This window comes from Mycteria americana, chromosome 2 (assembly GCF_035582795.1).
Source record: "Mycteria americana isolate JAX WOST 10 ecotype Jacksonville Zoo and Gardens chromosome 2, USCA_MyAme_1.0, whole genome shotgun sequence".
In the NCBI taxonomy this organism is placed as follows: domain Eukaryota; kingdom Metazoa; phylum Chordata; class Aves; order Ciconiiformes; family Ciconiidae; genus Mycteria; species Mycteria americana.
The window spans coordinates 21,061,819-21,086,477 of record NC_134366.1 but is presented as its reverse complement, the minus strand read 5'-3'; the positions used below and the strand labels follow the sequence as shown (position 1 = coordinate 21,086,477).

Genomic DNA, 24,659 nt, shown 5'->3' with positions numbered 1-24,659 from the left:
CACTGTGCTCTAACCACACTGACATCCGCCTGCCGCACTGCAAGCTTAACGGGGCCCTTCCTGACTTTTTACTGTCTCCCCCAATCAATGGTTCAAGCGTGCTCTTTTCACCATGTCCAAATGGCAGCTTCACTCATAATCAAAGTGCATTGCTCCTGTTAAAGGGCTTCCCGAAAGGCTCCACCATTTGCATTCATTTGCAAAGCAAACTACTTTTATTCACTTTGTTCTGCTATCAAGAGTGTTCCCTGAAGCAGATAAATTGGCATAAATACAACCTGCCACTTAAAAGACAGTAAATAATAGTCAATAGTAGCAAGGATTTCATCAATCGTCCTAGTTTGGATCCATGTAGTCCTTTATTCAGTGCTGAAAGCCTCAGATATTCATATTCGGATAGTTTTTAATACAAGTATAAAATGAATTAGCTATGATGATTCAAATGCAAGACGCTTAAATAACATGTGTTTATGTGAGAGATCTCGCACATACATTACATGCATTATCATACAATTACACTCTGGCCTACAGAAGAAATGATAAATACATAGAAAATCTCCACATTGCACAATAACCTTATTACTTTTAGTGTATTAAAAAAGTTAATATACTCCATATATTTATTTATTATACTTCAGATATATATTTTATACTAAAATATTTCTCAGAGATTTTTAGAAGGGAAGATTTGGGGTACTTAATGTTCTACTTACAAAAATTTTCATCACTATAATTTAAATAATGAATTCTTCTAAGATTTTTGGTTAAAAGCCTTTTGTTGAAAAATTAGTCAAATTTCATACCTCAAAATTAGCCTTAATATGCAGTGTACTGGAATTTTCTATTTAATTTGTATTAAAACTTTATGGGTTGTTTTTTTTTTGGGGGGGTGTTGTTTCAGGTTTGTTTTTTTTTCTTTTTTAAGGTAAATTCACAGCTATTCTTTCTTACCATATCCAAAGCATATCTAAGCAATTACACACGGAAATCAAGATGATCTTTTCAGTGATGTACACACATCAGAAGCTTTCTGGTAAGTTTTATTTTCAGACTTTTTCGGTAAGCTTTGATTTTCCTATGTGCTCAAAACTTTACTAACCATTTGTAAATATTACAGAAGTCATAAGGTTATCCTCCTAAATAACAGACAAAACTACAATAATTCTGTAGATCTGTAGCTAATTATACAGTTAACTCACAGCACAAGAATTCACTAGCTACATTAAAATATCAACTTGTTAATCTTATTTCAAGCTGACAGTAATTTTAGAATGTGAAGATCTAAAACATTTATAAATTTGGAAAATCTTTGAAAAAGCTTTTAGAAAATCCACTCTCAACCACTAAAGCTGTAAAGAGCTTTTGTGAATTTGCAATTCCTCAGCAACAGTTAATTGTGTCGTTAGATGCAACAGCGCCTACTGTGATCCAACTACTACAAGCAGCTATGAGGGTGGTCATGGTGTGAATGTATTCTCCCTGTTCTAATCTGTAGCCAGCTGTAACTGCGAGAGTCAAATGAATGCATAAACATACTGCTTTGTCACCTAAAACCATGTGTGTCCAATATTACTGAAACACTGGGCCAAAATTCATCTCTACAGTAAAGCAATGGAAGACACCACATGGTGAGGGGACAGCTGTTGTTACTACACAAGCATTCAGATTTTGCATCAAAAAAGCCCCGTTCTGGGATTAACTCCCCATACTGAATGCGAAATTCAAAGTACAGAGTTATGGTCTACACTCTTTAAAATTAAAATAAACTACAAGTGTAGATATAAAAAATTCATAGCATTCCCATAAATAATAATCCTTTAACATGGTTGATCATACATAGCTGGCAATATTGAAGGATTAGTTCACCCAAACCGCTATGCACCTTCTATAGAAAAGAAATATGAATGTGGTTTATTGTTTATCATCACTCTTACAGATGTATCTGCACTTAGCAATTCCATACCACCTCTTTCAGCATGACAGTTTTACACTATTAGGATTTTTTTTAAATATGAGCAACTATTTTCAATTCCATTAAAAGCAAATTTTTAGACAATAAAGCATTTCTTTTCAAGAAAACAGTCTGACTTGTTTAGACCTGTTAACATTAATAAGTATAAAACTATATACCCTTTTATTGATAAAATTGGGAAGTGGCTAGTATTTGAGAGTTTATAAAGAAACTTTAAAAGTTATTTATATTGACTTGACAATATGAGATAATTGGATTTTTTTAGATTAAATTTTAGCTTAGACCGTTTCTTCCTGTCATCAATATACTGTAGATTCAATTAAAATCACCGTTGTATGGAAGTTTGGATAATGTTTTCAATCTGGCTAGGAGTTTGTGCTATGCTTCATCTAATTTTGGTGATTCACTGATCTGAGCAAGTCTAGTCCATGATCTTGCAAATAAACCATAAGGCAGCATCTATTTAAAAATACCTGTGCAAACATTTGTAGAAGAAGGGTCCTAGTAAAATCCCAGACAGTTTTGCAATTCAGGATACATTTAACCTACAAGAAGGTGGTGTTTCCATCCAGTAACTGTAAGAACAGAATGTAAAAGTATTCCTGATTTAATTTCTTGCCCATAATGTCTTATTTTTCTTACATTATTCTTCCATATTCTTACAATTTCTTGCTTTACCTACAAGAAGTCTGAAGTCGGTCTTGTTTTATCAAGTCTAATACACATCTGGTATTGTGATCCAGCTGTGGCTGAACACTAAGGATCTGCTACAGTTCTAAAGCTCTCTTGTGAAACTCTAAAGATCTGCTAAAGGTTATTAATGATCTGAACTCCTATTCAAAGCCACATGTTCACGTAACCCTTTGTTCCTTCAAAGCCATAACTCAAATCCCATTTCAACCAGTACAATTTTTATTAATTGAGCCAACAAAACCATAAGGACAGCTATACTGTTTCAGGCCAATGGTCAAGGTAGGCCAGTAAGCTCATCATTTGTACTCAGGGAGTGCAGCTGCAGAGAACTACATACTTCGTGATAACAAGAAGGACTATATTTATCATTCATCCTTTCCGGTCCCACTATGCTTTGAAAAAACAGATCCCAAGAGGAAGGCAAGCATATAGGTTACCTATATTTCCCCTAATATTTTCCCTAACTCCAGTTATTTTCAGCTCAAAGAAAATATTCAGCTCTCTAAGCTGATATATTTTATCTACTTAGTAACCCTCAATAAATCTCTCTTTCAAGGTTTTTTCCAGTCTCCCCTGAAACTACTGTAAACTTTCTGGGTTTGCAACTGTGCTGGTTTTGGCTGGGACAGAATTAATTTTCTTCACAGTAGCTAGTATGGGGCTATGTTTTGGATTTGTGCTGAAAACAGTGTTGATAATACAGAGATGTTTTAGTTGTTACTAAGTAGTGCTTATACTAAATCAAGGACTTTTCAGCTTCCCATGCTCTGCCAGGTGCACAAGAAGATGGGAGGGGTCACAGCCCAAAGGGCTATTCCACACCATATGACATCGTGCTCGGTATATAAAGCTGGGGAAGAATAAGGAAAGGGGTGAATGTTCAGAGTGATGGCATTTGTCTTCCCAAGTAACCGTTGCATGTGATGGAGTCCTGCTTTCCTGGAGATGGCTGAACACCTGCCTGCTGATCGGAAGGAGTGAATGAATTCCTTGTTTTGCTGTGCTTGTGCACACAGATTTTGCTCTACTTATTAAACTGTCTTTATCTCAACCCATGAGTTTTCTCACTTTTACTCTTCCGATTCTCTCCCCCACCCCACTGGGGGGGAGTGAGCAAGCAGCTGTGTGGTGCTTAGTTGCTGGCTGAGGTTAAACCACAACAGCAACTTCATCTTAATGAGGAATTGCACACATCTACTCATTATACAAGGAATCACCTTACTTTGTCTGTTTTGAACCTGGCTCCTGCTAGCTTTGATGACACCTAGCTCTTGGCTTTGAGTGAAGAACCAGCAAATAGTCTACATCTACTGACCTCCATGTCACTTACAACTTTGTTCAAAATATCCCTCTATACTATTCCCCCATAAGTTGTCTCTTCCTGGCTAAAGAGTCCTAGTCTAGTCAGCTGGTCTCTCATGTAAAAGCCATTTTACACGTAATACTGCCCATGATGACTTTTTCTAAACCACCTGCAGTTCCATTATAACCAACCACTTTGGAATGAGGTACCAAAATGCACACAGCAGGATTAATCATAAGTTTATACAGCGGAATAAGGATTCTTCTGTTTTGCCCTCTATTCCTTTCTTAACAATGTCTAACATTTGCGTTGGGTTTTTTGAATGATACTAAGGTGATGTTTTCAATGAAGCCAGCACTGATAACTCCCAAGATCTCACTCCTCAAGCATCATGGCCAGCTCAGAGCTCATCACCTTGTGCATGAAGTTAGGACAGTCATCCACTATATCAACATTTGCATCCCTTCATATTTACATACTGGGAAGTTCTTCTGCCATTTTGTTGCCCAAGCAGTCAAACTCTTAAGATCACTCTGCAGTTCTTCAGTATCTGTTCTAATCTCCGTTTTTCCAAATAATACTATCATTGATAAACTCTCTCACCTCGCTCACCTTTTTACCATATTATCATGTTCACTATACTACATGAATACACTAATCAGAACAATTCCTAGCAGAAACCCAGCTGAACTCCACTGCTAACCTTGCTCTACTGAAAGAGCTATTTATTTCTACCCTCTGTTTCCCATCTTTTAACTAATTAACTATCTGGAAAAATATCCTTCCTCTTATCCCATGACTGCTTTCTTTCCTTAAAAGCCTACAAGCCTTGTTAAACCCTTCTGGAAAAATCAAGCAGACTTTATCAATCAGATCACCTTCTCCCTGCATATTTGTTAATCCTTCAAAGAAGTCCAGAGGGTTTAAGGCAGGACTTCCCTTTATAGAAGCAACATTCAGGACTCCATGCAGGTCATATTTACCTGGTACTCACTAATTCTATTCTTTATTTCAGTTTTTGATAGTTTTCCCTAAAGAGATGTCAGATGTACAGGCCTGTAAAGGTCCCCGAATTCCACTGACAACTTAATAAATAAATAGAATGACACATTTGCCATTTCAGTCCTCAGGCACCCAAGAAAATAAACAGTTAATCAAATTATTTAATCCTTACATTTTCTTTGAACTCTTGGTTGCATATCCTCTGGTCCCAGTAACTTAAATAATTTAATCTTAAACAATATATTATATAGGTCTAAAAGAACATTAGAGGTTAATTTAGAATTTTTCAAAGCAACTACATGTAAATATGAAGATACAACTAATTATCTTCACTTATATCATAAGCTTGTCAAGATAATAACCTAACCATGATCATTTTTGTTTATACTATTCCTCACACAGGAATGCCTTCAGCATTAAAAGCATTAAAATATTAAACAATATACATAATGTAAGTAGACAACAGCTCTTAGAGAAGAGTGAGAACCTAAGAAGAGAAGCATGAAGTTTCATCTGCCTCAGTATCAGGTCTTCTACCATGTGCAGCAGCAAATATTCTAGCACAGAGAAATTCTTTCCCTCACAGCTGCCCCCAACCCGGATTAGGGATTTCCTAAGCATGAAGTCGAATCCATTTTTGTTACAAAGCCAATGATGAAGTTGTCTGCTCTCCTCTTCCCATTTTTGCTCTTAATCAACGTTATAAGCTGGCTTTCTACACACATTCAGTTTCTCACTTCTCACCATACCCTGCTGCCTTTTCATTTCTCTGTCCAATATATTTCTGCCCTGCTCTACAGCTCTATACATAGTACAGGAGGGAGACAGAAAAAAAAAAACCCAACAAAAAAAACCCCACAACACACTACCAGTAAGCAGTGTTGTTTCTTCAATTTCTAAACATACAGTTGAAGACTATTTTTCTGCAGTAGGAGAGCCGGTAGGAAAAGATAGGACTCCTCAGGAGAGATTTTTCTAGACCTTGCCTGTTTCAGAATGGGGATTTCACAGACATTTCAGTTAGTGCTGCCCTGAGTAATTCTGCATCACCCCTTGCAATTCACCACACGATAGACCATTTCCAATACTGAACAGATCCTTGCAGATATACATGAAACTCCTCTAGTGACATTTTGCAATAACAAAAATGTATCTGTTTCCTGTTCTTTAACTAAGCATTACTCCAAAGATCTTCCCTTTCATCGTATCATTACTCTGTCTCTATAAGAAGTCTTGCTGACAGAACCTGTCAAAAGCTTTATAAAATCCAAGTACATTGTAAAGCACTAATAATAAGGCATAACTTTTCTTTAAATTCACACTGATTTTTTACTATTATTTTAAATTTGGCGCATCTAATAGTATCATTCATTTCATAATTTCAAAAAATTACCCAGTATGGAATTCATGCTAACCAGTCTGTACTTCCCAGAATCCTCAATGAAGCTCAAAAATTGGTATCCTATTTCCATCTCTCATTTCAAGGCTCATTTAAGTAATTGCTAAAATATTAACAGCAGTATTAAATTGATTTAATATTAGAGTTCTTTTTAGGTGAACTAATGGTGAAGACCATTGTTCCAAGCAATTTTTTATTTATCAATGTCAGATGAATGCTTCAATCTGAAACACTCCCTCCCCACTTGCCTTCAATATTTGATGTCAAAACCTCCCTAAACTCCTTTGTAGTAAACATGGGTGAAAAGGACTTTTAGCCCTAGCATCTTCTTGAAACTGCTTTATATTTTGATCAGCCACAACTTCAACAAAATTCTTGGCAGTGTTCCTTCATCTATTTTCTTTGAAAAGACGTAATAATTTTTTGTTCTTGGGCTTACCTTATTTTGGATTTGCATTTGGCTTGTGCTCTTTTGTATAACCTTTACCTTTCTGAAGCTTTTTTCCCCCAATTAAGCAGCTATCTTTTTAGTCTGAGACAAGAATAACTTAATTCCAGTAAAATGGGTATATTTGAGATTCTCCCACCGGCTACCATATTGATTATTCACAATTTCAACAATTTTTTTTTAAGCTTCAAGCAGTCTGTTAACCCATCCTAACTGCATGTCAACAGATGATTTTTAAACATTAAAAAAATAAAAATCTAAGTTTACTTTGAGAGTTTAAGCATATTAGAAACCAAAATGCAAATATGTCTGTAACTGTATAACGTCAATATAACAGCTCCCCTATGGTTTTGGGAAACCAAAACCAGTTGCCATCTATTCAGAAACATCAACTAAAATCTTTATTTACAAGTACATTTCACAGCTAATGCAGGTCAAAAAGGAATTATTATTCAGCTTTCTCATTGCTAAGCTGTGCATCTATATGTACATATATATCTATATATCTATCTCTTACTTAACCTCAGCAGCAAGCCTGAGTGATTAATAGAGTCTCCCACTGCCACCTTCAGCAGTATTACATGGTGCTGACAGGCTATTCCTAGACTTACAATAAGCCATACCTTAAGACTGAAAAAGTTGCGTTCTAACAGACAGACAAAATACAGAGGAGGAGAATGAGAAGTAAATATAAATCAAGTTAAGAACCAGCTATGTGAAGCAGTAAGACAATTTTTTAAGTTGTGACTATATTCAGAAAGTTGCAGATGCTCAAAAACCAGCAGTAATCAGTCATCTGACAAAAGGTGGCAAACACTGACTTAAAAATGAAGCACTGGATGAGCTATATACTCACAAGATGATTGCTATTATACTACATTCATTCCAATGTCTCTGGCTTTCACTTCTAGCCGTTGGCCCTTCTGCGTCTTCCTCCCAGACTGAGTAGCCCTTTAATAACAAGTATTTTCTCCCATGAAGGAACTTGCTAAGTTAAAAGGTCACTCTCCAAGTATCAGTAGATACCATTTCCAACCCTTGAGTAATTTCTACAGATTTTCTTTATGTCTGTTTTGTATTTTGTATTACCTTTTTGTATTACCATTTTGTATTACCATTTTTCATGTAAATCCCCAAATTACAAAAAGCTGTTCAGAGCTGATCTTTCCTCCCCTTTCCTACTCATTATTTATTCCTGCTTCGAGAATTCAGAGCCAAGAGCGGTTTTTAATACTTTCTTTGAAAGTGCTCCAGTTCTTCATAAAGAATCTGTAGGGGAAAGCAATGCTGAGCAGTGATTTTCAGGTTTGCAGAACAAGAACACCTCAAAAACCATCTCTAAATTACTTTAATAAAAATATTTTCTTGTCAATAGAGCTGAAATTGCTCTAAAATAATGACTTGTTAATGACTAGTCATTGATATGAACGATCATCTGGTTAAAGCTACATCACCTGGAAAAACAGGGGAGGTAAAAGAATGAAAACACTTCAGTATTTTATTGTAAAAATCTTCAGAAATATGATAGGAAATGTGAGAATATTTTATCAGGTGTCTGTGGCAAGATTTGGGTAGCCGGGCTGGCCTCTCTGGAGGGAGGTGAGGGGCTGCCCCATGTTGGACACAGCCAGCTCCAGCTGGCTCCAACAGACCCACTGTAGGAGACAGCTGAGCCCGTCAGCCAAGCTGGTGGCACCTCTGGGGAAACATATTTAAGAAAGGGCAAAATGCTGCACAGCAGTGTGAGGAGTGAAAGAAAGTGTGAGAAACAGGCCTGCAGACACCACGGTCAGAGAAGGAGTGGGAGGAGGTGCTCCAGGTGCCAGAGCAGAGATTCCCTGGCCCCCATGGAGGATACCATGCTGGAGCACGTGGAGCACGTGGAGCACGTGGAGGACCCCACACTCGAGCATGTGGATGTGCCCTGAAGGAATCATGACCCGTGGAGGACCCACGCTGGAGCAGGTTTATCCTGAAGGACGACAGCCTGTGGAGGACCCATGCTGGAGCAGGGAAAAATGGGAGAAGGAAGGAGCAGCAGTGAGGAACTGTTACAGACAGACCAAACCCCCCATACCTATCCCCTCTGTGCCGCTGGGAGCAGGGAGGAGGCAGAGAAATTGGGAAAGAAGGAGTGAAGTTGAGCCTTCAACTTCAAGGGGAGTTGGAGGAAGGTGTTTTAGGTTTTGTCTTTGTTTCTCACCATCCAACTCTATTTTAACTGGCAATAAATTAATTGTCCCTAAGTTGTATTTTAACTGGCAATAAATTAATTGTCCCTAAGTTGAGTCTGTTTTGGCTGTGACAGTAATTGATTACTTGATCTCCATGCCTTTACTTTGACCTTTTTCATCTTATTTTCTTCTCCAGTCCTGTTGAGGAGAGGGAGTGAGAGAGTGGCTGGGTGGGCACCTGACAGCCAGCCACAGTAAACCCACCAAAGAGTTATGAAGTAACAAATTACAGCATCCTGGTTTGTGTTTAGGAGAAGTTTTGGGGAAGAATTCTTTGGTGATCTCCCCTCAAAACTACAGGAGTAGAAGATTACCAGCATCTACAACTGCTGTTGTTGGTTACAACAGCACAGATACCAGATTAAAAGTAAAACTCTGCTAGCAATACAGTAGTGTGAAAATCTACCTCCACAAGAAACATATTTAAAAATTGTTATCTATTGGGTATAACAAAACAAATTGGTTGGATTTCCTACACTAACCAATGGTAATTTGAGGTAAAAGTTATTGACTTCTAATCAAAAGTTACTCCCTCAGTGATTTAGACACTTCTGAAAAATTTATTCACATTTTTTCTTTTTTTTGACTAGCTTATAAAAAAGGAAAATCTTCCATGGATGTCTACATTCTAAAGATGTTATTGTCACTTCTTTTATACAACAGCATGTATTGGTTGCCTTCACTGAAATACTAAAGCCCTTTCATGATCACAAAGGTTCAAAGAGATCACAGATAAAAATGACAATTCCATAAAACACAGATAAAATGAGCATGTATGAAAGTGACACAAAACCAAGAACAAAGTTATTAGAGAGTAAATGTCCTCATTTAAAGTTAGAGAATAATTACTCCCTACACAGTCCTCAAATAGTATCAGAAGCCTAAATTAACTAATGAACTTTCTACCCCCAGCTTTCTTTAATGAGAGGTGGTTTGAAGAATCATTTCTACTTCAGTTTTCCTTGATCAGGAAAGACATAACTTATACTTGATGAATAAGATGTTTCTCTCAGAATACTTTCTTTTAGTCAATTAAAACTGACATTACCCTTGCATTCTTTGAGAATGGAGTTAAATTCAATGAGTAAATGCATACCACTTAACAGTACAGAATCACAGAATGGTTGAGGTTGGAAGGGACATCTGGAGGTCATCTGGTCCAACACTTTGCTCAAGCAGGGCCACTTAGAGCCAGCTGCTGAGGACCATGACCAGACAGCTTTTGAATATCCATCTCCAAGGAGGGAGACTCCACAACCTCCCTGGGCAACCTGTGCCAGCGCTCTGTCACTCTCACAGTAAAAAAGCGTTTCCTGATGTTCAGAGGGACACTCACATTTGTGCCCATTCTTGTATCCTGAATCACAAAGCCCCATTAAAACAGTTTGGGTGAAGGTATAAGTAATTTATAGGTTAGGAAACCATTAACAGAGATAAAAGGTTTTTCAAAGTTACACTTCGTAAAATTCTACATGGCTTGAGGAAAAAAAAAAGGTATCTATCAACCTCAGTGTAGAAATGCATCCAAAATCCCACAACTCCTCCATGCAGTCACAACACAGACATGGAGGCACAGCCTCCTATAATCTGCTGTTGCAATTCTAGTAAATTTGAGTTTTGTTTTCAGAGGTCATCCTTCCTACGGTATGAGGGATGACATTTCAGGAGCTACAGTTCTTCTAGTACATCTCTCAGTACATACTCATCACGTGATTTATTGCCATCCTTCTCCTGCTAGCCCACTCACATAAAACTTTGAAAATTCCAGAACAAAAAGTATATTTTTTCTTACATTATACTCTTCCTCCTTTCTTAAGCAGTGGATCACCAGTCATGCTGACACTGCTATATGGAAGACACTGAATTATAAGGATGGGACAGGAATTGAAAGACTGTTCTGTGATGACTTCTCCAGCAATGGTCTAACTAAAAGATACTAAGAACCCTTCTTGGTAGCGAAGCTGCTGTGTCCTCACCAAAATGAGGTATATTCAGCATCTAATAAAGGCACAAGTGACTGCAATACCTGAACTTGTTTAACAGGAGGAAACACACTAGATGTCTTAAGGTTCATTCCAGCCCTAAGATATAAATTTTCATGAAACAAACATCTCTTGTTCTATAACATCAGGATTGGACACCAGAAAAAAAAATGGTATTTTAAAATTCTGGTTCTTGGCAAAGACCAGCATGTCTAAGAACTTTATGAATCTAGTAATACAAATGGGATGACATTAAATAAAGTGCATGATCTTTTCAATTTATACATAAGCTGGAAGCTCATCAACTGGAAGTAACATAAAAAGAACCATGTTTACTGGTAGAGGGGTGACTGTAAGCTTCCAGTGTTATTCAGAGATCAAAAAAGCATAAGATACTATCAAATGGATGAAATAAGATCTGTCCAGAGACACAGAGATCCAGCTTTAGAAAATAAAAATACAAACAAACACGCTTTTTAGACCAGGGTTTTTTTTTGTTTAATCTAGAATGGTTTTCTGATCCTGTTCACACCCCTACACCCAGTTACACGAACATAACAGACTAACACATCACAGAAGTGGGAAAACGAGCACTCAGGTGTTAATTTACCATAAGTTTAGGCTGGAAGTTAGAGAATGCTTCAAACAAAGTGATTTTCAGCATGCTAAAAGGACCTGGAGGGAACTGGGTTCAGAGGGGAAGAGATAATCCTAATCCAGTCTAACATGGAGCTTGTTCCATAGCAAATTCCCTCTAGTATTAACATAAAAATATGTTAACTAGTTATTTGCAATGCGTCAACTCAAATACCATTTTCATTTTTAAAAAAGGAGCTAAAGCCAAATAGTAGTAAAGCATCTATCTCTAGAAATACACACCTGAAAAAGGCCACTGCTCTACAATTAATGTTTTCACACTTCAGGTTCTACCAGGCTTTGATTCTAGACTTAGTACAAAGCTTTCTGTAACCTATAGCCATTAACATGACCAAATACATGGAGGAATGTTTCAAATACCTACATACATTACTGTAAAGCAATCTGAATATTCCTCCTATGAAGTAGATTGTTTTCAAAAACATGAAAAATAATTCAAATGATGACATATTTTTATGGCTTTTGAAATTAAATTGTTCTGTCATATTTACACAAAGCCCAGCTAATTTTGTCTTTTTCTGTTTGTCATTACAGAAAACCATGGGGAGAAAAAGGTTATTTCTTGCTGTATTCTCAAAATCAAATCTACTTTTCTATCATGCAAGCCAGAGGAAAAATGTCACAATTAAATGGTTCATAAATATAACACTAAAATTACTATTTAAGTCAATGTAATTGAACAGAAATTAAAATGTAGTTTTTAATTGCATATTACAACTTAAATGGTAGCACTTAGCAGAAAGTGTTAACTCATTTATTTTTTAATTGTTAGCTGCTTCAAGGCAATTGTTTTAATGCAGTAAAAAGTGAGAAGCTCTTCAGTAAATTTGATTGTAGGACACTCAGGCATGCAGATCAAATAAACTATAGGTTGAATAGGTAATTAGGTTTGGCCTGTGATACATTAATGTGGAGACAAATTCCCAAAGAAAAGGAATAAATGTTTTTCGTTTAATTCTCTCTCAAAACACCACTCTATTTGGATTTTTAAATGCAGTTTGAAAAGTATTACCATTTGATAGAGAACATGAAATTGCAAATCTTCTAGAGTACATAGGTCAATGAATCTTTCAGGAAAATAATTTTGTAACTTTCATAAACTTCAATAAATAAGTGCATAGGGTAGTAAGTCCTCAACAGACTGCAGGTGGCAACTTTTTTCATAATTACTTGATACATTAAAGATCTTTGGCCATGCTGTTAAATTCACTAGAGAAGATGAGCCCAAAGGCATGCAGATACATTGAAGCATATGATTAGTCTTTACTAGTAAGGAGCGTTTTTCCTTGCAAGGTTATTATTTGTCTCACGAAATACTAAGCAGTCTAAGCAAGTGTCAAATATTTAACAGCATTGAGTTGTTATATATTGGGCTGTATAATCTTCAATTCACTTCAGTAGAACATGGCACGTTATGGGTATTTTGAAAACATTAACATAGGGTATTAAAAATCATTCAATACACTAAAACATCCTGAGTCTCACAGTCTGTGTCATAATGAACAAGATGTTACCACACTGCTAATTCTGCTGACTGACTGCTCCACAGTGCTGTCCTCTTCTGTCCTTTGTCCAGCTTTTCTGTCTTGCTTCCTGGCACACTTTACCATAGGATAAGATCTCTATCTCAGTAACTTTTGGATTTGGTTGTTGTTTTTTTTTGTTGGTGGGTTGTTTTTTTTTTTACCTTGGTCTATTGCTGGCAACCTGTTTCTCCTACCTTCGTTCACCTTAAATAGCTTATCCAAAATCAGGTTTTGTTTTCTTGTCCCTTGCCTTCCTTTGTAATATAGTTTCAACTGCCTCCATCAGAATTATTTCAACACCACAGTTAATGTCTAAATAACATTCTTCCTCCCACATCAAATGCAACTATATTATTTCACTGGCAATGCTATGTTGCTCTGCCAGTAATCAGTTATTCCCTAAAACAGCCTGGATATTCTTATGTCTTCATTTTAAACTCAAATGCAGGAGGTACTTTGCATCCCAAAAATGCACAAACATACTGCACAATTACAGAGCAATTATCTCCACCAGTGATATTCAAATATTTCTTCTATACTAAGTATGGCTCATCAGCTTAGGTCTATCAGTACGTTAAAACACAAAAGAAAAATCCAGCACCCTTCTCCAAATGGACAAGATGTCCAAAGACGATAAAATTCTGCTAAGCAGAATACCAAAACTCAAGATATTTGGTTTCAGTATACAAGTTCTCTTTGGGACAGAACAAAAATAGAGAATGGTAACCTAACAGATATTTTGACATGGCTAAAGGCAGCTGTGAATTTTGGCCAGAAAGGGAAAGGAAAGAAAGGGAAGGGAAAGAAAGGGAAGGAGAAACCTGCTATCCCACCAGAATATGCCTGCAAGAATCAGAAACAATAGTCTTTTAGGACCTTAAATGGGCTACCTGGAAAATGTCATGAACATGGCCCATACTAAACTAAATTTTCAGTTCTGTTTTCCAACAGTCCAAGTTATCATGTAATAACATGGGGGGGGGGGGGGGGGGGGAGACGTTTTCATGAATTCATAAAACACGGATCTGTGATGGCAACCTCAAGCAACTCCACTTCCAAAAGAACCCCAACTATCAAAATTGTTAATTATCATTAAATAGTATATGTGTAATTGAAAATAAGGGCAACACTATTTAAACTGCTTAACATATAAGCATTGAATCTGCCTGTCAAATTCCCAAATATAACCACAAAGTCTGGGCTAATTAAAAATCAAAGTTAGCCTTCGGTTTTCTCTTACACACAGCTTTTCCTTCCCATAATTTGTGGCCATTTGAAAATGTACCATTAATGTCAGTCTCATTCTTCCCGCACTCACCTTCTCGTTACTGGGCAAGTCTTCCAAACAAGGGCAATAAAGAAAAAGCTCAAGGCAGTGAAATATTGCTGATACTGATAGATATGCAGTCGAGACCAGCATAGTTAAAAACCAAACACACACACACTATAAGTTACTAACTTACTACCTAGATTCTCTGTTGACATTATTTTCTTTATAGAGCTGTTCCAATCCAGATTTCCAATGTGAATTACAAGTATCACCTAGTAAATAGTAAAAATCGAAGTATTATGTTTTCTGTGTTCATGTGTGTGTGTGTTTTAACAAAATAACAAATCCAGGCACACAGTTTATCTCATGATTAAAAAGAGAACATCACTAGGAGAACTTTGGATGGTCAGAATGCTGATGTTCCCTAAAGAGGTCTATGTAAAAAATCTGATGCTATACAACACATCAAACCTGCTACTTTTGTAAGTAAGTGCATGCTCTAAATGCATGCTTACTTTGTGAAAGTCCTAGGGCTGCAGCAAAACACAGATTTTCCATAGTACTCAGTTGCAAACAATGTGAGAACCTCCACTCCTTCACAATTTGCATCTCAAGGATAGTCACTGTATTTAATAAATTCTGCCTTTTGGAAATTATGGGAAGTGCCATCACCAATATGACAAACAAATCTCAACTACAATGTACCATTTCTCATATTGTGCCATCATTAAGAGTGCTCTCCTCTTTTGCAGGTTTGGGTAAGTAATATATTATCCAGTAGCATTTTGTAAAGAATGGTTCAGGCCAAATAATTTGCATCCCAATTCAAAGTGTACTTAACTTCAAACACGGACACAACTCCTAATCATTTAAATGGAACACAATTGCACGCTCAAGTGTGCTGAACTGAGGGTTTGAAGACTAAAGGTGATCTTCTCAAGACTGCATCCTGCCTGTCAAAAACTATCCACAAAATGGCTAATAACTAGATTGAGATTCTCTGAAAATTCTTAAGTGGCAAAATGCTTATGTCAGTAGTATTAAATCACTCCTTGACAAGGCAGGGTTACGTATTTATCTTCACTCTGAAAACAAAAGGCAAACATCTTTCACATTGTTCAGCTTATTTTTAGTTGCTGGAGTTTACCCTAGATTATAGTTTCTGGGAAATGTCTACAAATAAATTTGGCCAAACCCCACTATAGTCATGGCCTCAGGAAGAAAAGGAAAGCAGCAGTATTGTGCATTGTGAAAGAAGGTAAGATGCTGAATCTAACCAGATTTTAATTGGTTTGTCTGGAAAATAGGATATAGAGACATCAATATTTATTTACATTTATAAATTAAAACTAGATTTATTTGATGCTAACTTCATTCTCCAATTTAAAGATAGCTAAACTCATACCAAGAAAAGTAACTAACTATTTTGCAACAGTCTGCACTTTTCAAATTCACATTAAAAACCCGAAAAGAGCAGCAGTGAATTGCACTACAGAAGCTGGTGCCATAAACGGCAAATTCTTTCTGATCCCTAAGTTGTGGATCCTGTGAAAATCCCATTTCAGGGATATTTATCATCCTTGCCTCTCGTTTATTGGCAAAATTCTGAGGATACACTGTGTCAACGCTGGACTGCCCTCTCTCCCTTCTGTCAGATGGGCAGGAGCAAGTGGGGCAAGGTCACAGTGACTAACCAGCTTTCACGTCTTCCTCCAGCTTCTACCCCTTATATGTGCAACTACAGTCTCTTCCTTCTGCTTCTCTACTCTTCCTTTCGTAGTTGAGACAGGAGTAACTTTGCTTTGGGAGGTGACATGGAGGGAGCACTGCCAAGGAAAATCGGGATTTCCACCACCCCCTGACCACAACTGGGCTAAATGGAGCAGTCCCAGCTGATATTTTTCTACATGTCTCGCAGGCTGAGAGGAAGACAAAACCAGTGCAATGAAGACTCATATTTACAAAGGCACTGCACAGCTTCTTGCAAATTTATGCAAAATGGATATCAGCTTCAGGACAGAAGGGACACTCCCAATGAAGAGGGTCAGATTTTCAACTGTTGATTGAGAAAGACTGAGTTCCTATTCCTCCTCACAGGTATGAGGTGTCTTTTACGTCAGCTACCATGTCTTTCTGTGATAGACAACTATCATGTCAATCTCAGAAATGAAACAGGACTTGAGACCTGAGGTAAATTAAGAAGTCCAACCCATGTTATAAAAGTTAATATAACAGAAGCTATATAGTCCTAGTTTGGACCTAGGCAGGTGTCTAAACAGAGGTTATAGTGCTGCCTGGTGCAGAAATAGAGCTGCATTTTAAAAACCCTGCATGTTTATCCACACAGATTAACACTTTGCACAATTAACTTGAGCTCTTGGGTAGTTTTCAACTGACAGACTCAAAAAACTGAGGACTACATACAGAAAACCCACATGTAAAACTAGTCAGATTGAATTATGGCAGCAAGTCACATCAATCACTTCTCCTGGAATACAGATTCAGTTGAAAAACTACTGAAAGCTAGCATTTGACACCACAGCATCTATAGCATGGTGCTGAAATCAGTGTATTATTTTTCTTGTCTGTACAAGACAAGAACCTATGCTACTATATTTAATTAGACAGAAAATTTAAAAACTCAATCAAGATCAGGAAATATCAGGTGAATGTCAACTGTATGGCCTTAATTCAATACATATGCATGGCTGATTTTTTTTTTTAACTAGTGTGTAAGTGTTTATATATCATATTGTTACTATCTTTAGGAAATGTCCTTAGAGAAATATATATATTTTGGCTGTTTGTTTCCTTTGCAGTCTAGACTGAATTTTGGTTGTGCTGTGAAACATACTGTTTCCAAAAGACTTTTTCCCTGGCTGTCATATCAAATCATTTCTCTGTATCATTTAGATGCTTTTAAATATTCTCCTTAAAGGCTCATAGCATGACTTTCCTGTTTGCATAGATTACACCACCTCTCTATCCAAACTAGTTCTAGCCAGCCTCAGCATGGCACATTTGAGAGCACAATATTATTGAACTACATATTCTATAAACCTACCATTACTTTCTATAAATACAAGAATAAATAAAGAAATAAAAAGCTTCCTATGTTTTGTTAACCTATGCAACCTAACTAGTAGGTCGAAGAGAGAAAAGCAGAAAAAGAAATCCATAAATTCCACATTCTTACATAGCAGTTATTCACTTAGTGTTGATTCACAGTCTTTATATATTCCTGACCTATTTTAGGCAAAATTCTGTAACTCTTGGTTCAATGCTTACTACTTCTGGCATTTGTCCCAGTCATAACAACTATTTTCTCTGAATCCATTGCTAGGATAATTTATTTTCTTCACTTTGTATTTACAAATACAATTTGTTCTTTGATGTATATCTGCCATACATAACACTGAGAACACCAACTTGAGATGCTAGTTGAAGAATATATCATCATCCTATAACTTTATTCTTCCTTAAGAAAAGCTGAGGATTAAAAGCATTGCATGTTTAATACTGCAGACAAAATTAGATTTCTGACCCTAATGATTTGATACTCACAGCTCAAAAGCAAAGAGGTCTTATTCTAGATTTAAAGATGTGGGTCATCCTCTCCAAGGAAAACACAATAATTAAAAATAATATTTTTTTAAAAAATCACATTTATTCTCTCCTTAAAGCTACTCAAGTCCAAAGTAAAGTCCATAGAGGCTTAAATATTTAAGACAGAAGCCTGAAAAAAAAGAAGATTATTGTCTGCATTTAAGGAAAGATGATTCAAAGAGTACATAAATCTATTGTTGCTAAGCAAAATAAAAAATACACCAATTGGCTAGAAATATGCTAAATACACTAATTTGCTAGAAATAGACTGCTCTGGTTCAACAGTCACATAAAGAAACAAAAAGATTAGCCATAAAACCAACAAACACATTGGCTGTTAAGTATGATACTTGAAAAACTCAAAGTTTTTCTAGTTTTCTTTTGTTCATTAGGCTGACTGACTTGGTGGCTAGCAAAGAGGAAGGGAAAGAGGAATAGAATCACTAATATATATGTATGGGACAAAAAAAATTACACAAACGTTTTAGAATAACCAAGGTGCCTGTCTACTGTTTTGGTAAATCAAGTCCTGTTCCCTACTTCACAAATACAGTATATAACAAAAGGATGCCTTCTCCACACTGTCCCAACTGTTATCATCAATATTTTATCAATATCATTCTGCTGCACAGAAGAAACATATATACATTGGTCTGTACCTGTTCACTGACCTCAGGCAGGAGCGTGAGTATATTATATAGGTAGACTTAAACACCTATTTTAAAAAGTATGTGTATAGGACAAAAGCAGCTTTTTCATTAACACTAATAACTCTAATGCAAATATGATAACTGTAGGAGTTACCTATAGGACATAAACTGTAGATTTATTTTAAAATGCAAAACCCAATATTCTACTCAGGCTGAGTCCACAACATTTGCAGTGACACAAACCATAATAAACCACAGGAAAGCCTGGAGTCTTCTGACTTAACACTTTCAGTACCACTCTAATGCAGATTTTTGGATGCTTTTTAAAAAATGAAGTATCTTTTCAGTGACACTACATTGCTTAAGAGTTTGGTAGTAGAATACTGAGATTTTCACCTCAGGGTTACTAAATCCAATGTGGCCCAGATCAATAGCGATCAAAGGTATCACCATTTGACGAGAGTTTGGAGCTCAGGTTAAAATGTATTATGAGCTTAGACTAGCTCCTAGTGAATAGCTTCATAACTGACACTAACAGGTATGGTTGCTGGCAGTCTCAACATAGACCCTTAAATTCAATGGGCACACAGAGTGATTTACTTTCTCAACCTACAACAATCCCTCTGGGTCAGGGTCAAAAAACACGAGCAGGACACCATGAGGAACCTTGGACTGCTAGTTGCTTACTTTTACCTGTCCCAGGAATAAAGGAGATTTAGAATACAGACATGCTTTTCAGATACCATATTTGTTTCACTGCTTAGAAAAAGAAAATTAAGTTATTTCAAAACTAGATGACCTCAGGTAGCACACTAAAACAGAGTAACCCTTCCCCTTGAAGATCAATTTATTAAAACATCTGGTTTACACAGCACCTTAATCCTGCTAAGATACAAACTGCTTGCTTAAGGAATTAACATTTTTTAAAAGCCTGGAAACTGTATTCAGGTAATCCATCATATGACATCTGATTAGAACAAGCACCATGTTATTTGCTACTAAAGAAAAAGCATACTCAGATTTCAAAGCAGCACAGATGTGGGAAGATTCAAGGCAGAAGAGAGCAGGTGGCAGGCTAGCTGGCAATTATGAAATGTGCAAGATTATAAGATGACTAAGATTTAATTGTCATAACTATACTTTTTAAACTAACAAAATAATAATTTAGCATTTGTATAGCATTTTGCCTTTTAATGTTATAAAGCAGAGAGACCTCCTTTGTACATTTAAAGTTAAGTTCTTTTATATTGTTGTTCCACAGCCAGCTTTCAAATAAAACCTTCATGATTAAAAAGCTCACTTGGTTATCAATATCCTATCTATGAAACACAGTGCTTTGATGGCCCAGGCTGAGAAAAATAAAAACACAAACTGCATTTTAACCAGAAAAGAGTTCACTACAAGATGACCACAGCCTACAGTTCAACAACTGGAAAAAATGGTAACTGCTATGTTTCTAGCACCTACCAATAAATGGTGTGAAAACAATGCTTACGTATACTTTTGTTTCATGGTATTTTTAATAATCCTAATTTAAGGGTAAAAACTAAAGCGGAGCAAATGCAGGAGATCCATGTTATCTAAGCTTCCCAAGCTCTGTACACAAAAATAGTTTTTACTACTCCTGCTTTAGTAAAATCAAGCCAGGTGCTCCTGCAATATCACAAACACCCAAATGCCAAGAAGTGCCGCAGGATAACATGAAAAACAAAAATAATGAGAAACATGATTTTCTAGCCACACATCTGGTCCAGCTGGAAGGGATCAGGCACTGTCTTTCTCCACCTTTATCTCCCCTTTACAGAGCAAGCAAATATCAAAAGGTCAAAAATATTCACCCCTCATTGAGGTAGAACTTGGAACTCTATCTTCAGAGACGAATGAGTCAAATAATTATATGGAATGAAGAGGAGATTCCAGTGGAAGAAGATGAGCAATCTGTAAACCAAAAGGAATTATAATCCTGGTCCCACTGAAGACAACGATAAATCTCCCACTGATTTCTCAAGGGCCAAGATTTTCATGCAACAACATTATTCACATAAACAATGGACTCTCATGAAAACAACGTGTGTTACAAATAATGCAAAATCAAATCAGAACAAAGAATATGAGAGAAATCCCACCGGGAGAGAAATTACTTGGCAATGATTCATCAATAGAATGATTCCAGAAACAGTAAATACATATTTTCTTGCATGAATATTTGCAGAACGGACAGAAAAAGATCAGATGTAACAAAACATGTCCTCTAATAAGTTGCTCTTTTTTTCTTCTAGCTCCACATAATAGGTTGCCCAACAGTAAAGTAGAGGGTTAAATGGCTACAAAGTAATGCAATACTGGCTTAACAACATATGCAGACCACAAAATAATGCCACCTAGAAGGAAGCCCATGGTAACATTCCCTCTAAATTTCCCTTAATTCCTAACAAGCATACACAGAACACTTTTTCCAGTCACCTTTTGGTGACAGATAAAGAATAGCACCCAATAGCTCACTTTCTTTTAATATTCAGTTCTACTTAGAGTAACAACATAGCAAGAAAAGCCCCTTATGGGGAGAAACTTAGTGAGTTCTCAAACTAAGACAGGAGAGTAACTTTACTAATCTGTAAGTATGTTTCAGCCAGCTACGTAACCTTATGAAAAATCAAAAAATATTCCTCTTTCTACATCCCTTGGTAGATCATTTTACCTTGCCTAAGGAGGAAGCTGTTTTCTTCTCTATAGCCTGTTCCTTATCTACTTCAATACCTAAACCCTATGGAAACAATAATCAACAGTATATTAACAGCTTCCATATCATATTCAGACACCACATAGAAAAAACCCAAATGTTTCTAAGCAACTATCAATTAGTAGACCAATCCAAAACCACACTGGTACTCCAAATTGCATTTTATATTATTTTGCATGTACTTTTTACATTGCTGGTCTTTCATTTTGAACTGATAGTTAGGTCACTTAGTAGGGTGACAGTAGCATATATTTTTTTCCTTCTTAAAAAGGGCAATGTCTGCTCTTCAGTAAGGATGATACTTTGAATTCTGGGGTGAGGACTAGCCTACAAAGTCTTCTGAATTTGAGATTAAAATTTTACCTCCCCATTAGAGATGGCAATTCTCATTTCCAAGCAATTTTCATTAGCCTTTACTTCCAAGATCATCTTCAATAAACACTGAAGCAAATTATTCGTTTTATTCCAAAGCTATCCCCAGATCATGGTTAATCTTAACTCCAGCCCCTCTGCCCAATTCCTCTTGACCTATTTCTTTACATCAACATTTATCTTTTTCTCCTATTCAAGTTACAATATCCAACAGCTTAACTTTTGTCAAGTTGCACTTTATTCCTATACCTCCTGACTGATCAGACATATTGAAAAGATCAGCAAAAAGTTATGTCTTTCTAGACTACTAAACAAAAGTGATTTTTTTTTTTTTTCCGAGGTCCAGGACACTGGCCTCTGAAACCACTCATTTTAAATCCATCAGACCCTTAACAGAAACACAGATATCCTTTTTTTCTTTACAAATACAGAATTCCAGTTATCGTCAATAATTAGTAAAACTTATTTTACGAAGAAAATTCTCATTTTATTTTTCTGCAGTGCCAAAGCCACACTCTTGCTCTATAAATAAAATGTAGAGCTCTCATGTAAGCTTAATGAAACAATGATGAGTCAGATACTTCTGAAAGCCATTATCTTCTCCATGTTGGCAAATCTACTTTACACAGCTATTTAGTCTATGATAATGTTACTTCCTAGACTAATATCTGTCAGAAAAATATCCAGATTCCTGTTGCAGATGGAACAATAAAAATCTTAATTTTTCTTTTATACATCTTTGATGCATCTAAATTCATAACCTTAGACTTCCAAATTCACTCTTCCAAAGAGCGCAAATGTACTCTTCCAAGCTGGAAGAAACATTAGTAAACAGCTTACAGGACTGTAGCCCATGAGCCATTAAACCAGCTTTCAAACCCCCCCCCCCCAAAATTAAAGGAACCTAAGCATTTAAATATTATCATGTATTAAAAAGAAAAAAAATAATCACAGGGACTGACTTCAACCTAACAACTGAATATAATCTAAATTTTTATCAAACTAGGCAGTCTGCATGGTATAGCACTTCCAAAACACTAGTCCATGGATTACAGGCACCTCCTAAAGTACAAAGGTCAATAGTGCAAAGCAGTTCATGAACAGTATGAAATGAATTGTAATCATCTACACTCAGGATACCAGCATCAGGGACAGCAACTCCACTTCCTTATTTCTGGATGGATGACATAGTAACATAATATTTTATCAAGCTATTTAGATCTTTCCACATGGATAACTGCTCTCAAGCCTGGCTGACTGTACATAATCCACATCCCTGAGCTATCATGAAAGAAAAGAAAAAAAAAAGCTAACAAGCTTTCTCATGAGTGAAGCATGACAATCCCAAGATAAAGTCTGATGGCAAAATGATTTATGAAAGAGTAACTTTTTCCTAAGACAAGCAGAAGTGGGAGGTGAATGTTACACACCACTTGCATATCCACACAAGAAGCAGAAGAGGGAGGCAGAAGGAGGAGGCTGTCTCAGTTCACATCTATGATGTGTAGTGGAGGACAATACATCTTTCTAAAACAGAAAATGTGTCGAATGACAGTTAGGAACAATTCACTTGTGGTACAACCATTTTCCTAGTGAGCTTATTACAAATCATATGACACAGACATTCTCACATTGACATACAAATGGCTCCTACAAGCTACTAGAGGCAGTAACGTATATTCTCCATTTCTTTGTACAGTTTATGAATCTGTTTCTCTCCACTACTGTATTAAATGTCGATGTTGCATTGCTGTAACATATTAGCTGTCAAGGAAAGGAAGCACATCTCATCACAGTTTGTTCAGGTCAAACACTTTACCCAGACAGTATACCTGAAAATTGCCTGCTTGTCCCTAAAATGTTAACCCCATTTGTAACTGAATATAATTCAAAAAATAAACTCATGAATCAAAGTGATGACATGCAATACTGAACTCTAGGTGTGAGCATAGAAAAACAAGTTACTTACCTTTTAGTAACAATTCTTTGATATGTTTTAATTTCTGTGACTCCTGTTTCTGAAAGGATGTACCTACAACTTGTTCTCTTAGCAGTGACTCTGAAGACACAAATTCTATATACTCTGTGTAGGAGGTGCAAAATTATAGATGGAATAGGTCCAGTCTTATTCAATTCTTTCATTTTCATGGAAATCCAAAGAAAGGCTCCATTTCCATCAGAGGGGAAGGTGAATTTGGGGATCCAGATAGTCAAGCATACAACCAACCCAAGCTACTGTAAACAAACATACATCTTTTCTCCTTTAATCATTTGCCCACACAGCCTGGTAAGCAAAGCTGGTTCACAGAGATGCAACTAACAGGAATTCAATCCACAGGTGCTTCTTGAGTTAAGGTAACCAAAGCAATGACTGTACATATCCTCTTAACTCCCAGGCAACTCAACTATAGAATTAAGTACCTGAATTCTTACTTTCTCTTAGTACATGAAAATTAGCTCCAGCATTTAAGGATTCAGAGCGTCAATCCCTTACACAGAAGTCAAAAGGTAAGCATATTTGCAGAACAGATTTGTTACAGAAATATAAAAGTGAACATAATGCAGATGTACTAAATACTACACAAAGATAAAAGTAACAGCAAGAGAAAATTGGCAACTGGGAAGTCATGAAGCTTAGGAATCCAATAGTATCAGATGATTAAACAAGCAAAATTCAAATTATTTTAGTAAAAATTTCAGGTATGGGCAAAAATGGGAGGGAGTATTTTTCACAGGCTTGAAAACAACTAAGGAGTAAGCAAATCTGCAGCACGGAGGGATCAAACAAATGACAGCAGGAACTTC

At 36.5% G+C, this 24,659-nt stretch overlaps 1 protein-coding gene across 2 annotated transcripts in view; it reads right to left on the bottom strand.

Moving 5' to 3' along the window:
- DNAJC1 (DnaJ heat shock protein family (Hsp40) member C1) overlaps positions 1–24,659 on the bottom strand; it is a 113,539-nt gene that overhangs the window by 17,419 nt on the left and 71,461 nt on the right. The window lies entirely within an intron of this gene.